This window comes from Girardinichthys multiradiatus, chromosome 21, assembly GCF_021462225.1.
Source record: "Girardinichthys multiradiatus isolate DD_20200921_A chromosome 21, DD_fGirMul_XY1, whole genome shotgun sequence".
Taxonomy (NCBI): Eukaryota; Metazoa; Chordata; class Actinopteri; order Cyprinodontiformes; family Goodeidae; genus Girardinichthys; species Girardinichthys multiradiatus.
In genome coordinates this window covers 11,442,695-11,459,625 of record NC_061813.1, presented here as the reverse complement: position 1 = coordinate 11,459,625, position 16,931 = coordinate 11,442,695, and the positions used below count along the sequence as shown (strand labels likewise).

The following is a 16,931-nucleotide window of genomic DNA, read 5'->3' as shown; positions in this document are numbered from 1 at the left end:
AAAACACAAGGCAGATTTTTACTGTCATAAAACAATTCCAATATGAAAAACAATCATCAACTTTCTATTGTTCAGACAAGATGTAATCATTATTTAAACATGAACTGGAGGTAAGTGATCTTCCCTTGTGTAACACATACAAGAGAATGGAATGTAAAAAGTAATGTAGTTGCATTACTTGAGGGCTACATGGTGGCGCAGTTGGTAGTATGGTTGCCTTGCAAAAAAAAGGTCAGCCGGACAGGGGTCTTTCTGCATGGAGTTTGCGTGTTTGCATTTTCTCCCTGTGCGTGCATGACTGTTAGGTTAATTGGTTTCTCTAAATTGCGCTTAGGTGTGAATGAGTGTATGCGTGGTTGTTTGTCCTGTGTGTGTCTGTGTTGTGCTGCGATGGACTGGCAACTTGTCCAGGGTGTACCCCGTCTCCCGCCCATACACTGCTGGAGCACCAGCTCCCCCGCGACCCACTGTGGAATAAGCGGTATAAAATGATTGACTGACTGACTGACTTTTGTATGAGACAGCTACCCTAGCTGAAAATCCTTTACATGTTCAGCTCTCAGTATGTGTTTAACTCAGGAAGATCCTTGGTGGTAAATGGTCCCCTAGGTCTGTTTCCTGTGTAAATAACAATCGACTTATTTGTAAATTATCTCCTGCTGCCAATGTAATGATAGCTTAAGGGTTCTTTTAACATCATTTGTATAACCTGCTGTGACATTTTCAGATTTAAGTATTTTTAGTTGTTACAAAGCCACTTTATTGCTTTATTGTAAACCAGCTGTGTAGCCAACTTGAAAATCCTGAACTATTCCTTTAAGGCATGGTGGATTATATTCAGTCTGTTTATTTAGAGTTCCCTCTGAATACTGTAAAGCTAAAACAAATAAATTTAGCTCATACAGGAGGTAGAGGAGGAAGAGATCATCTCAACAATGTGTCCGTATGACTGGAACATTAACATAATCCACAGGATAATCCGGAGTTCCGTGAACAGCACTCTCCATAACGAAGCAGATAACGAGCACAAGACACCACTCCTTATGGGAATAAAACTGGCAGACAAATTAGAAGGAGCAGGCTGGCTGCTCTTGTTAAGAGATAAATAGGATTTTCTTAGTTAGAATTTTTCAGTGGTATGATGTATATGCTCTACCCTCATTTTTAGGATCTGATGACTACAGCAGTCACATTATTTCTATGACAAAGTTTCCTGTGTCCTCCCACTAAAAAGAGACAGGCTAATTGCATGTCAATAATTCAATGCTTAGTTTTAATGACCAGGAGAGTTCATTTATCCTACGTCTGGGCTGCCTGATTGCCCTACAATGTGATTAACAGGGATGAAGGGGGGAGTAGATAATGTCGGGGGTTTTTTTAACTCCTCATTCCTCCACCTTTCCCAGATGGCAGAAAGGTCTTGTAGACTTCTGAATCGACAGTTTGAAGAAGCATTCGGGCTGTCAGGGTTCGTTACGTGGGGAGGGAGGGAGGGAGGGAGGGGTGGGGGTGGAAAAGGGACAGCAGTGGGGGAGAGAGTCTCAGGATGCCCTTGATGTCCACGAGAGCAGACGGTTGGGATATTCTTATTGAAAAAGGCGATTTAGCACTTTTTGCTGAAGTTTGTATACAAAAGTAGCCAACATAGTGGGTCCAACTTGGTCCTGGGGGTAGACAGAAATGTAAATTTTACTCTGTAGGCAGAAATCCACTGTTGATTTTGCATAATCCCGAGCAGGATGCAACCTTTGCTTGTATAAAAACCTGTAGGTATTGTAATGATTTGAAGTGGAAGATCTCCCTTAAGGTCTCTTCCCCAGCCCAGTTGGAGGGAGATGAAGGCATTACCGACCACTCCTCACAAAAGAAGCACTTCCTCCAGGCCTAATGGCCTCTGAGCTGAAGCTTTTGTCCCCTGATTAGTCAGCCTATTCAGGGCTCAGCCCCCTAATTGCATAGCCTGTTTAGCTACCCAGCATTACAGTAAGAATTAATGAGACACAATTATTGCACCCGGAAAATCTCTCGTCCCATTGACCACTCCGATCAGCGGAGAGACTTTGCTGAATAAAACCTCCTTAAGCCTCCTGTCAAAAAAAAATGTGGAGCACAAGGCCCACACCTCCACAACCCCCCACTTCTCAGGAGAAAAAATACATGTATTTATTCGAAGCTAGCTCATAATTAGGCCCTAGAGTGAATGAATGAGCTGGAGAGGATATAGGAGAAAGAGAGCAGAGAAGGCAGTGGGGGTGGTGGAGAAAGCAGCATTCAATAGCAAAAAGGCTGACTGATACAAAAGGCAGAAGAATGACAGACACAAGAGTGAAACCTGCTCAGAGAAATGAGGACGAGGGAGATGGAAAAGATGGACGGGGGAGGAGGAGGGGGGGGGGGGGGGGGGGGGGGGGGGGGAGAATGTGAGTGAGTTTGGCTACAGATAAAATTTCATCATTGGGGCTTTGGGTAAAGCAGCCTGAACCAATGCTAAGTGTCCACAGGGACATGTTAGAGCACCTTTAGGAAATAACAACATACTTTAGAGCTCTTTTCACCTGTCAGGACAAAGTCAGGATACCCAATACAGGATGGGTGGACAAAACAGGAACCCTTGCATGGCCCTCTCCTGCTTGTTTTGCTTTTAGTAAAGCATGTTAGCATACTATGTGTATATCAGTACAAATTCCAAACTTAGCAACAACCTTAGTGGATCAAGTCAGTGTGGTTGAGTCAATATGGTTATCAAACTTGCTGGCTATAAAATTACTGAAAAGGCAGCCACAAACTGGCCATGGATTCTGTTGCTTTTTAGTTGTTGTCCGAGCTACCGCACCCTGTTGGCGGTCCGACGCCTCGGAGCTCCACCGGTACTTGGACCCCGGAAACAGTCACCACTCTATCTAAAGACTCTTAAAGGAACGACTCTCAACCAGTTTCTAACTTTTAGCTCCTTTAATCTAAATTAAGGCAGAGGAATGATTACAGAGATCAGCGCTGAGGCTCCTGTCTCGAACCGTCGCAGTCTGTTAGAGCATGACGAAGAACCTCGATAGAAGGTCACATATAGTTTTTATATCTGGCACTCCAATGCAATGGATGTGCCCTCCCTCAGTGATTATCAGTAGACTATGTGTCACCATTGTGGTGTCTATCTGTTAGATTGTGTAGTAGCGGGTGTCCATCCTTAATCTAAGTGTGCTGTAATTTTCTAATCAACCCAGTTATACCAGCTGCTCCACCATCAAACCCAGTGCCCCAGCTTCAGGTCATTTATGACAATCCTTGGGCCATTTATCCTTGTACTGTGTGTCAATGAGCTTCTTATCGTATTCTAACAAAAGGGAAACATTAGAACTTATACTTTATTTCACTATTGCATAAATGGGAAAAACAGCTATAAGCATATTAATGAAGGTTATTCCTAACATTGTCATTAGTTGCTTCCTCAGTGTAAAGACAAACATATAATTGTTATACATAAAAACTGATTTAACGTCACTTTGGCCAGTATGTTCCAGTCCAACAGAGTAGTTGAGCACTGCCACCTCAATGTATTCACACCAGTAAGAGACATTGTTTGTGAGCCATGAAAATGACAATGTGTTATTTTCAGTTAAACTCTCTTATGAATCAGTTAAAGGTTGGGTGAACTTGGACATTACCACGGGGAGTTACACCAACCTCCTGTTTCTTGGCAAAGCATTGGCAAGGACTACAGCCTGAAATAACTGACTGCCTGTAATGTTAGGATTATGTGTTATTAACATGTTAACTTGGTAAAAAGTAATCTACCTCCAGAAGCCCAGCTGACTTCATTAAGTCACTGGCTTTGCAGCAATTCTCTCCCAGTGCAAGGAGGTCAATACATTGTAACAGAACAATTTTCTAGTGAGCAAAACTGGGCTTAGTGTAAGCCAGCATTTACTGACTGACTGGGGTTTGAGAGGAGAGAGTAGACACACAAAAAATACAGAAGCACTGATCAAGAAGCACTGCTGACATCTAATGCTGCCTTCCATTTACCTCTAAAGTCAGACGCTGGACCTGGGAACAAACTGGAAACCCGAAATAAGTGTGCTCCAATTTGACATTCAAAAACCAATGACACTCACTGATTTACATCCTTACTGATCAGGCTAAATACTCTTCACAGTATACGCTAATAAAATGAATATGAACGCTTCATTTTCACTGTAGCAACATGTTCAGTAAAAAGTAGTTGTTTAGTTTAGCATGTTGGACTCCGGCATGGCTGCCCTTTGTCACCGGTCCTGTTCATAACTTTTATGGACAGGGGGTCTGGCTTGGGGACCAGAGGATTTCGTCTCTGCTGACCCCCTCTAGCCAAGACCTACAGCATGCGCTGGGGTGGTTTGCAGCCGAGTGTGAAACGGTTGGGATGAGGATCAGCTCCTCCAAATCCGAGGCCATGGAAAAGGTTGGCTTGTCCTCTTCAGGTTGGAGAGGAGTTCTTGCTTCAAGTAGAGGAGTTTAAGTATCTCGGGGTCTTGTTCACGAGTGAGGGAAGAATAGAGCGGGAGATCGACAGATGGATCGGTGCGGCTGCCGCAGTAATGGGGGCGCTGTGCCGGTCCGTTGTGGTGAAAACAGAGCTGAGCCGAAAAGCCATATTGGATTTTAGCATCAGGTTGGTGAGAAACCTTCAGCTTTCCTAATTAACTTCTGATTTTATTTGACCTTTTGCTAATTTTTCCAACTTGGAAATTTTAACTTCTGAGAAAAACTGGAACAAATCTCTATTTAAACTGTGTCCTGTAACACTGCAGTGTATAATCCCAGTATGGTGGTATGTAGCAACCACTAATGCAATAACGGCCATTAAGTAATATCGTTTTAATTGTGACCATTTTAAATGTACTAAAGTCAACAACATAATATTTTGCACCTAATATAAGAGGTTGTTATGCTATGGGCTGGTTTCTGCAATGTTGGCATGGTATTAAAAATGATTTTGGAATGTAATCGTTTTAATGCATAAATAGGACAGCATTTTTGAGAAATAAAATATTTTTTGTAGTTTTTTGTGCAGGTTCAAAAGGTATAATAGCATAATCATTCTATTCATTCATTTAAGGATGTGTCCTAGGCAGCACGCTCTTAATAATCTGTTTATACAACATGTATTTAGAATATTGTTTATTCTTTTAGGTATTTTTATTAATAACTACATGTATGGATCAATATTTTGAATTGGTTACCATGAAGTACATTTAGCTGTTGGATTTCTAAGTAGAATGTGCCATAATTCAGGAACAGACTATTGGTCATGTGACCTACATGTGTTACACCATTATTACATTCCCGAGGGGTTGTTTTTCATGATAAAAACCAGCCAATAACATAATAATGTATTACACTGTTGGCTGTAGTACTTTTTATTATGTTATTGCCAGTTATTACACTATTGGTCTCCATATTTTATTTTATTTACTAAGGTATTACTTGCTATAAACAGTTTATGGAACCACTGATTTGTTTTGAATTCAGATTAGTTGGCCCAGAACGCTGTAGAACCAGTACCAAATTGGACTTCTGGTATCGTAAGGCATTTTCAGTCTAAAAACATCACAGTAGTTTATGCAAACACGATTTTATGAACCTTTAAACCATCATGACTTGTGCATAGGGTAGTTATTTCTAAAGAGGCGGATAATTATTTGAATGGGAAATGAAGGTACGGGGTGGTATGCCAACAGTGATCTTCCTGTGGCAAACATGCACTAAGAGGCGTCGATGTATAACATTTCTAGCCACTGAGTAACTTTATGACACAAAACCAGCAGATGAAAAGATACTATTTTAATAATTTTTACATTGCTTTACTTTTTAATAAGACTTTTGTTTTGACCACAAACTCTTTACATATACCATTCTGAGTCAATGTTTCATACAGGCAGACTATTGTTGGTGCACCAACTCCACTTTTCATTTCCAGTGTAAATAACTGGATTCAGCATAAATAACTTAATGCATTCATGGCAACAGTAAAAAAAAAAAAAAAACAGGATAGTCAAAACAGCTTTGATTTGTTTTATTTTTTTATTAAGACATGAGATGGCAGAAGGTTATTTTGGCCTTGGCCCTTCTGTTACTAGCATTTAGCTTCATCATCTGGAACCACTTAACAATATTAACTGCTTATAAACTCTCAAAAGAAAAACTGCTTATACACTTTTAGAATAACCTCAATTTAAATATTTTACCATCCCTTTTAAAAAAGAGATTGCCTGGAAAAACTCATACAAAAATGTTGCAGAAATGCTTGTTAGGGTGAACAAGAGTGAGGAAAGCTCTCTTACAGGGTTTTTAAGTTCCAAATTTGCCCAAGATTAGTCTGAGTAAAGAAGATTACTACTTTTGCAGGGAATATTTTCAACACTAGCATAGAAACTTCTGGAATGTTCAGAGGGGCTTTTAGGGTGTTGTGTTTACCCACCTGTCAGCCTGTTTTTCCTTTTCTTTCACAGAATGAAAACACTCACAGACCGATCAGTGAATCTGGTGTCATTGACTGTGCAAACTCTAGTACATTAGCCGCAGTGTTATCAGCACGGAGAGCTTGGCCAGCTCAGAGCGGTTTACCTGAATGGCCTTTGTTTCCCTATGACCCCCACCCCCTTAGAGCAGGTCACTGCCTGAAGCAATTCCACCCTGGATCAGGCCCTCCTCGGGTTTCCCCAACTCCCAGAAAAATAGGTGGGGGAAAAAAGAAAAGGAGAGAGGAGAAGAGCCACAGTGAGATGTAAAACGAGGGGTCAGGGGCTCAGGTGAACTTAGCGTGTAGCCTGTCAATCAGATATGATACAGCATAGCTCAGGGGAGGCTCAACCTTCTATTTCACTTCCCTCTCTCCTCATCCCATAATGCTTTAGGAACACCTATGCCTTTCATGGCATATCAATATGTACTCTTATTAATCCAAAGCTCTGCTTCTTCACATTTCCCTTTTTTTTTTAGATATTCAAGCATTTCAGCGACGACAAACAGTTGAATTGTAAAGTAAATGAGCACAGTAACTGACTCCTTATAATCATGGTTCTGGTTATCTATATCCAACCGAGAAGCCCCAACAATCTTGTGGCCACAAAACATTCCTTGAAATAACAATTAGCCTCGCAGCCCTCTAAGTGCATTTGCATTGTCTGAAGATCCCAATCTTAACAGTGTCACTAGCTGATAAAGACTTTTTTCTCCTACTTAGAAGAGATAACATCATCAGATAAATAGCTAAAGCATTATTACTAGTTTCTCACCTATCTGAAGCAGTCACTGGATGTAAAACAAAGTGCCCTCAATGAGGGGCTGGATCCTGTCTATTTGGATATTTCAACAGTATCGTGATTTTAATTGATCCAATCAGCATTTGTAGGAGAGGCTGCCCTTGTAAGGTTAGATGTGGAAGAGAGTGTCAGGAGTGAGCTTTAATCTGTTGCTTTTATTGTACATTGCACAGTTAGACTGAGCGTGTGAGCATTATGTCCAACTAAAGGAGCATATTAACTGTGACATTTTCAGTTTCTGTAAGAACAGTTCATCAGTAAAGTTAATGTAAAAAGAGTGTAGAAGACATAAGACATTTGCAGTCCAAAGTTAACAAAACACATTACATTATGATAACTCTTTAGCACACAGTATGTTTCCTGAGCATTTGGAGCATGCACAGAACTTCCATTGCATCCTTCTTATTGTGGCAGCAGCGTATCCATGACCCGAGGAACAGAACTTGAGGCTGTGTTGTGGACATGGTACTCGGGGGGGCTAGTGTCTTGCTAGCAGGGCATAATGTTCTAGTGCAGTTCATACAAGAGTGCAAAATTGATTGTGGTTACCTTCACTCTGAAATAGGATTTCAAAATTGTCACAATCCATCTATGTTGTACTTGGTTGTGTAGGTCATGGAGAATGTAGTATGGTCTTCACCAAGTGTGAAGGTACCCTTACTAAACATCTGCTATATCTGTGAAAATAAAATGGCTTCATAGGCAAGGTAAGTTTATTTGTTTAGCACATTTCAGCAATAAGACAATTCAAGTTGCTTTAGCCTACATGATGAAAACAAAAGAAAAGCAAAATACCAGATTTACATACACTGGCCAGATTTAAAGACCACATGGACCCAAGGCTGATAGCACACTAAGATGATCCTGGGTTGACAAAATTTGCTGTAGCCTTTATAGTTTGCATGTTGCTCCAGTACATACCTGATTTCTCTCTGGGCACTCTGACCTTCTCCCAATATCCAGAAACATACATATTTGGTTAATTAAAGATAACGTGTTGTTAGGTGTGTTTTTGCTTACTGAGTTGTAGCAACCTGTCCATGGTTTGTTCTGCCTCTCACTCAAGGAATGATGAAGATCCCACAACCTTGCAAGGATGAAGCAGGTTTAGAAAATGGATCTATTGACTATGTCAGAATAATCCAGAAAAAGTCTGCAAAACTTAATATTCTGGTCAAATCTGTATTTGTGGCAGTTTTACATATGGAATTATAACTTAAAACAGAAATGAAGGAAGATATTACATTTGTAGTCTTTTATCACTGATGCAGATGCACTGAATGATAAAACCTTTGCTGTCTGACAGACTATGCAACCTCCTATTGTAATTATCTATGGCATCATCTATTCAAATGAATTATTCAGCTGGAAGTTATGTGTTCCTGAGTTTTTATATGATAGGGTAGGTTGAAGCTTCTCAAAACAAGCAAGAGAACCACTTCAGAAAGGAAAGGAAAGCTGGGCCTGTGAATTTTAGAACAGATAAGGGCATCATGGTCATTAGTGTTCTTCTAATGTGCTTTGGGGACCCAGATTTTACCTTTAACTAACACATATTTCGACCCCCCCACCCAACTTTTACTTACTGCCAGGAGCTGTTTTTCTAATCAAATCAGTCTGACAGTGTCCCATGAATAACCAGTGTGGAGGCTAGATAGTTACTGTAAATACAGACTGCATTCACATAAAGAAACAATTCTTAATTAGACTGCTAATGAGCAGTATGGAATGCTCAGGGTACCTCGAGAGGGGCAACGCTCAGCTTCTGATGTGCTTTCTGAGAGCAACCGGGAGGTTTGATCGGAGTCCGCCCAGAACGAGTCACATTCTCCTCAAGGTCGTTTGTGTTTTACACATCTGCTACCTCACTGTCACCTTCTGGATATGGTTTCCCACTTCACCACCTTGTAGTTTTTTGCCTCTCGTTCCCTGCTTCCTTCTGTCTGGCGGTCAACCCTGCCCCAGCCATCTGTTTCACAGCACGTGGCCCATGGAGACGAAGGTAGATGGGGACAGGGAGAGAGTTAAATAAAGAATAACAGCAGAAGGTAAATATGTTGACAATCTACACCCTGAAGAGTCATTTTCTGAGGCTGTACACCTTAGTGACTAAATGGCTTTGTTTAGAACTAAATCATTTTAGACAAGCATTTAAAATTGGAACAGTTAAACTACCTAAAAAGTTTTGTTTTGTTTTGTTTTTTTGCTAGCTTGCTTAAGGTAGTATCAATCTCTTGATTTTGATTTGAGGTGTTTTTTGTAAGATACCTTGCTAAGGAGATACCTTTTTACAGGCCATCAATTGGAACTGAAACAGCTGATATGAATTAAATGGTGGGATTGCTTTGTAAGTACTGAGAGATTTCACTTGGTGTCATGACTTTCCAGTCATGCAACTCCTTTTCTTTATAAATTTAATACTTTTTCCCTAGGTCATTCCATTTTATTACACATAACTTATTTAATGGACATCTTTGGTTTGATTTATTTGCATGTGTAAACTGGATGATTTGGTTTTGACATCTGATTTGAATTTCATGTCATGTGCACCATTAGATACATTTAATTAGAAATATGGTAAAGGGTTCAATACTTATTTTGATACCCTTGTGACATTGTTGTGTTTATTTTTCATTTCAGTGGCACAGGAAGACATTAGGCCATTGGAAAATGACGCTCCTGGATTGCCTTACTTTGCATTTGAAACTGCAGCATTCACAATCTGATGCCCAGATGAGTCAGGCTGCCACTGATTTTTAGGGCATGTCGAAAAATCCTGCCATTCACATATAATACATGTTTATTGCACAAGAGTGTCACTGCTGTAGTGTCAATGCTACTGTGTGTTAAATATTGCAGCGGTGACCCTGTAATAATATTACTTAAGCTAATGCTTACCCTACTGTATTTGGACCAACAATTATCAGACCAGTGGAACTCATAAAGCATTAAAATTCCATTCCCATATGGTGTTTGTTCTTTAATATGAGAAAAATGAAAAAGGTGAGAGTAAAATCAGAACAAAAGTAATGTACACTAACTTGATACAGCAGAACATGATGAATTCAACACCCTTGATCCCAATACCCATGCACTATTGCGAATGTGAACAATAAAATGACACATTTATTTCAAAGACATGACAGGACTTGATGTTCTATTTAGCCCCCTTTTCTTCTGAAATTCAGACAGGTTTTTCAACATGCTTACATATGTTGCAGGTTGAGAAGCAGTGTGAGACACCTTAATTTTGTCCACACACAGAGCACTAAGGCCAGATTTGTAGCGTGGTGCTACAAATCTAGACAATGTTTGTATGTCCTGAGTAGAAGAACTCTGTGGGCTCGCTTACCTTTCTGGATGAAGAGAACAAGTTGCACGCTTTTGTACAGGAGGGAATGTAAATCTGACTGTCGTGTCAAATATCAGGAGTCACAGCGACCAAACGCAGGGTCGGCCAGATTCCTGTCGCATCAGATGGCTGAAGAGAAACAAAAAATCACAAAGTAACACACACCCTAGTAACTTGGCTCAGGGAGACAAGGAGGGCCTGCCAACAACAGTCTGCCTCTTGGCTCCAGGAGAGTCAGACTGGACTTATTCATGAAGATAATGTAAAATATAGTTTTTTAATTGGTTAAGCAAGAAGCAGACCTTCTTTTCTACGATTTTACAAGCTTTCACAGATGTTTGAGTCTAAACATAAGTCTTAAATTACTGATTTTCCAAAAGATTACTTGCCATTTTTATGCATTTAAAGTTGACTCTAGCAAGTTGTTTACATAAAACCTACTGCTGTCAATGACCTAATCTACCTGCCAAGTTTCTATAAACACAGTAGCCAAGATTAGTCAGGACACAAATACTTCAAAATGAATAGGTGCATGGTCGGCTAAAAGTAGGCCATTTTAAGTGATTGAAATTATGCCGTATCTTTCTTGCCAAACACCAAATAGATTGATTAGCGGTGACTCCTAACGCTAACTTCCTCAGTCCTAACTACAGAACTGTATGGAAAACAAACATCTTCTTGATCTCTGTTTTTTACTCACATTTAAAGATCTGAATGCCACCGGTAAATTCAATTAAAAGAAGTTTCTACATTTATTTGAGTCCTTGGAGATTGTTTTTGATGTAGGTTTGTATGTTTTCATGAAGTTTTAGGTTACGGGGATCGAGAAAGCTTTTGCAAATACCATCATATGATACTAACATCCACTGATCAGCATCCAGGCACATATAATGTGTTGCAAAAGTATTCATGAGCCATTTTGTCACATTCCAACATTAAACTTCCATGTGTTTCATTTAGGTTTCATGTTTTAAATCAACATGAATGTAAAATTCCTTTACAAATATAGATGCGAATAGTGCTTTATACTGAGATTTAGTTATACACAGAAAAACTGTCATTAGGTGTCGTCTGATGGCAACTTATTTATTTATGGTTATCAGAGTAAAAGGGGATACATACAAATGCACTTCAGGCTTTTTAGATTTTTATTTGTAAATAATTTTGTATCTTTTTCCCTCCACTTCACAATTATGTGCTACTTTGTGTTGGTCTACCTCATAAAATCCCAGTAAAATACATGTTTGTGGTTGTAGCATGACAAAATCTAAAAATATATAAGCAGTGCTAATACTTTTTTGAGACTGTAACTGATTGGTTAATATTTTGTGAGGCAAAGCCTTTAATGGCTCTTTTGTTTAGACTCACGAAAAGAACATGGTTTCAGTTCTTACATTTCTTATCTGCAACTGGCTCCTACTATGTTTTCTTCAGAGTCCCACCAATAGTAACTTCATCAGCACCTTCAGACAATTTGCCATGAAAACAATGGCGTCATCTGTATCTATGTCACTTTGTTTTTAGCAGCTTAAACAACTAACCTTTATTTTTGTTTTCTCTGATGGCAGCAGGCTGAAAAAAGCCATCATGTTGGGTTGGAAGTGGCTAAAATTCCACCTTCCTCTGGTGACAACATATAAAAATATCCCTGAGTTAACAAAAAAATAAGTAGTATCACACAATGCAAACTGTATCCACAATGTTTTATATTTTTTAAATAAAGATAAGGATGCAAAGTGTTTTAGAATTATCTTCAAAACAAGATTTTGCCAGCAACCAAATTCAGTTTAATAATTAATAAAAAATGATCCAATAGGCCTCTAAGCCTCAACCTTTCATAGTCAATAATAAAATAATTTTTAAACTAGGTATGCAGTACAGTTATCGGAAAGTGCAATCTGATGTTGGTTATATCCATTATTATTGTATAAATGAGCAGTGTGTCTGATCATCATTCAAATGTTTCTCTTTGACAAGAGTGCTTTTCTGTTACTTTTCACTCACTTCTGCTTCTTTTGTTAACTTCCTCTCACCGACTTTATATTTTTCACTCCACACCCACAGAGACGGATGTTGGCTATAAGAAAGCATTTACTGGGGCCCCCTGTCCTCCCAGCAGTAGGCTGATTGGAAGGGTCGGCTTTGTTTGTTAAGGTAATGGGGCCTAGGTGAGTTAATTTACAGGCTACATGATGTACGCTCTGTCACCTCAGGAATAACCCTGTGTAAAAGGTAGTTGACGGCGGGGGCTGAGACTTAAGGGTCTGTGGCTGGCGTGATTTCTCTCTCTGTCTATCCAAAATCCCCTCAGCCTTGTTTGGTCTCCTCCAGCTCCACCTGAAAGTGATTACCAGCCCAGCCGTGAGCAAACAAGCCCCATATGGATGGGCTATGGTGGGTCTGAGGCTGGAGCCCGGGGAGCCCTCCTCCACCACTTTGGAGAGAAGAGGCCTGTGCAAACACATCTAATGAAGTCTTAACAAGCACCCCCGGGTTAGCGCAAGCCCACTAAATGCCATCGAGGCTCTTGGAATTGTGTCCAGCAGATTGACTAAATCTCCTCCATGCTTTCTTTTACAAGATAAAGTTGCATTAGCATATCTCTGTCTCCACATCTTTGAGGTACGTCCAGGACCTGGCAAGCCGCCGCACTTGTGGGCTTCCTTTCTTTAGCCCCGACACTTGATTCTGTAAAGGGCTTTAAATTGAACACATTAACTTCGGATTTTGACATGATAGTGGATTTGATTCATTGGTCACAGATAGATTCTTTGTGGCCTCGACTTTGGGGAGAAATGTTCTCACAGCACTGCACCTCGTCTGAGTAAATGATTATCTCTGTACCGAACAGACGCAACACCCTCTCTCTCTGTTTCCACCACTCTCCCACACTGTGACCAGGATTTTACCCCCACTCCCTTCATTCTAAGTAATGTTTCACACATCTGGAAAAATATCCATCCTGTGCACAAACACTCACTCACATACTTCCATGGTCCTGGCATCTCCAGCTCTTGTTTCCTAATCAAAAGCAAACAGCTATTAACAGAGCTCCTTCCTTGTTATCTCATCTTGGTAAGCCACTTAATCAATTTGTGTTCTCCAGGGAAACAAAAAAAAGTTGTCTCACATAATAAAGACAAGTAAACTTTAACTAGAAAACTGTTAACCCCACCTCATAATGGAAGGCTGCACCATTTGCATGCACATTAACCTTAAAGCATCCAGACTCTCCAAGAATGTGTGTTTGAGTATATTAGAGCATAGAATTATGCTTCTCAAGCTGGGGTACAAGTACTACTGGAGGTACATGGGCTGCATTATGTGTGATATTACTGCATCAGCAAGGTAAATGCGAAGTAAACTTTAAATTGTGATCTAACCTGTGAGGTAGAGCTAATAGGCACAAGCAGCCAAAACGATTAGTTTCTCTAAGACACTGGTCTTTGCTTCAGTTTTCAACTAGTTTAAAGAGAAGTGCAGTGGAGAATAATTTGGAACCACCAGCAAAAGCCGAAGTGGACCACAGAGAACTAGGAACAAGTTTTAACTTATTTGTAAATATTTAATGTGTCAGATGTTTAAACCAAGATGTTCTCCACATCGACCCGGCTCACCCCCCAAGGATTTTCCAAAGGATTTATGTCTGAGGACTACATCCTTCAGAAATACCCAGTAATGAGGACCCCGTTTATTTTTTCTGGCAGAGATCCCCGGATTTGTATTTGAAATGTTTTGGTATTTCACAGGTTCTCAGGCTATTTAAAAAAGAATCTTATCCACAGAATCACACATCCTCTGCCATACTTATAAGACGGGAATAATCTATTTTTCTACATATTTACCCTAAATTTAATACCAATCCCAAGTGGAGTGTTTTTGCCTCTTTGCCAACTCATGCCTCTGTTGTTTGGTTGTTTCGTGTCATTTCCTTTTCTGAGTATGAAATGGAGCCCTCTGCAGCTGGATCTTTTGCACCAACCAAGTGTCAGTTTTCAGCCAACGGGGAATGGTTTGTATCCAATTTGGCGATGAGCAATTTCACCTGGGTTTCTATAATCTACTTATAGTGAACTGTATTGAAGACTGATTTTGTGATTCCAATAAATAATATCCACATATCTGAGTTATTTTTGCTTTGATCAGAGGTCAATCTGTTATATTTTACTGAATCACTCTGGCTTAAACAGAGATAAGAACCAAAATAAACGGGAATGGAGACTGATACAAAGTTCTCAGATAATAATACAACGGAATTAGTTACATCTATGACACATGACCACATTTTATGATTATTTAGCCACTAAATTCATGAAAAATAAACAACATTTGTCATGGCTTTAGTACATGGGAGTGAACTGGTTAGTTTACAGGTACCAACTGAAAGTAGGAAGGACCCAGGTGGAAATGCATAGGTGCAATATGGAATTGTGGATTAAAAAATTGAGCGAATTGAGCCCCGTTGGCTTTAGTGGCTTTTTTTAACTCCCTTACCATCCTGCTCATCGTGTGGTGGTAAGAAAACTATGGGGGTTTTTTTCCACCCTAATGTCCAGTGATTAAAAAAGACGGCCTTCTCAGTGTCACGTCCTTTTTACACATCTCAATGCATTCCATCTCTGCTGAAATTACTCAAAATGTGTACATAAGCCGGATGAAGAGAAGTAATCATGTGTGTATACTTGCGACATGGTTTTTTAGGCATGGCAGAAGAGTTTTAGAATCCAAGTTGAGCTGCAACTTGAGGAAGTTGCCTGGTTTGTTTTAAGGCAGACGTTGTTTGGGCGAGGAGATGGGACTGAAGAAGGAGGAGTGGGGGCATTTAGTACAGCGGGATTACTGTCACTTCACAGCCGAGATCCTTGTCAGACTCTGCCAGCATGTTCGCACTGATATCTGGCCTCTGCCACTGAGTCCGCGCGCAATGCCGCTTGGTCTTTGCCTCGCGCAATTACGCCTCCCGCGGAGCTCCATGCAAGCGTTAAACGAAACATTAGCACCTCATTTGAAATCTAAAAAACAGCGTTTCACAGAGACAGACACCACCCTGGGTAGGCTTATCATGCGCAAATTAGCCAATTTACCAAACTGTCTCTCTCCAGCCATCACGCATTGAAACTGTCCTCTTTTCAGTATGGAGTCCGGTGTCTGCCACAGTGATGAAAAAGTGGTGACAAATATGAGATATAAATATATGAGCTGAGTTATAATTATTCTATGGCTGAGTCATGAATAGGATTATGACATAGTATCTCATAATTATGCTCACTAATTGTAATGGGATTGTTCAATCAAAATTATGACTTCTCTAATTTTGGAGGCTAAGTTGAGATAGATATGCCACAATTATGAAATGGTAAAGTCATAATTTGAAGATGTCTGAATTATAATTATTTTTAAAAACGAAGTCATAATTAAGATATAATATTGTATAACTAAGAAATTGTTAAATGGTAATAAAAAAGATAGGTAAGATACTTCAGTCAAAACTAAAATGTTTCATAGTGATAGGAAAGCTTAGTATAAACTAATATGTATAAGTGATAATTATGCACCAACTAAGACAAAGTGAGCCGTAATTATAAGACAGCTGAGTCGAAATTATATGGTATCTCATAATAGTGACATGGTTTTATAATAATGACTTAGTTATCTCTCAGAGTCCTGTCTAACTTTACGTTACCTTCCCTGTCCCTGCTAAAGAAAAAGGCATTCCCACAGCATGATGCTGTCAACACCATGCTTCACAGTGGAGGTGTTGTGTTCAGGCTCATGTGAAGCGTTATTTTTGAGTCACACATAGCCTTTTGCATGTGAGCTAGAGAGCTCAGTTACAGTATAATCTAATAGTCTTTTCTTCCTCAAGGTTGCTTTGCAACTGCAAATAGGACTTCTTACGGATCCTTTTCAGAATTGTCTTTCCCCTTGCCATTCTTCCATAAAGATCTAATTATTATTGAGAAAGTATCCCGTGATTATACCTTAGCTATCTCATAACTTCAAGGGGCCGGCAATAGAAAGGCGATGTTCTGAATAATGGTAAACGTGTATTTAACCAATGAAACTATATTCGTCTTTACAGATGCATGAGAGTCGAGCAGCATAAGCTGAGAAATCGCGAATCATTATGAGTTGTGTATATAAACAGTGAATGACCAGAGACGAAGCTCCGCCTCACCCGCTCTGTGATTAGAGGAGCTGCTCTGGGGGAGTCTCCAGCCAGGCTCCGGTATAAATCAGCGCAGCTCCGTCGTGGAGCTCATCATTTGTATGGAAGC

The 16,931-nt window shown here is 39.9% G+C and overlaps 1 long non-coding RNA gene across 1 annotated transcript; it reads right to left on the bottom strand.

Moving 5' to 3' along the window:
* Window positions 1-8,173: 8,173 nt before the first annotated feature.
* Window positions 8,174-10,769, bottom strand: LOC124857689. The gene is made up of 3 exons (XR_007035654.1): window positions 10,654-10,769; window positions 9,043-9,270; window positions 8,174-8,388 (listed from the first exon to the last, which is right to left on the bottom strand). It is a non-coding gene; the product is annotated as an uncharacterized LOC124857689 (long non-coding RNA).
* Window positions 10,770-16,931: the final 6,162 nt, after the last annotated feature.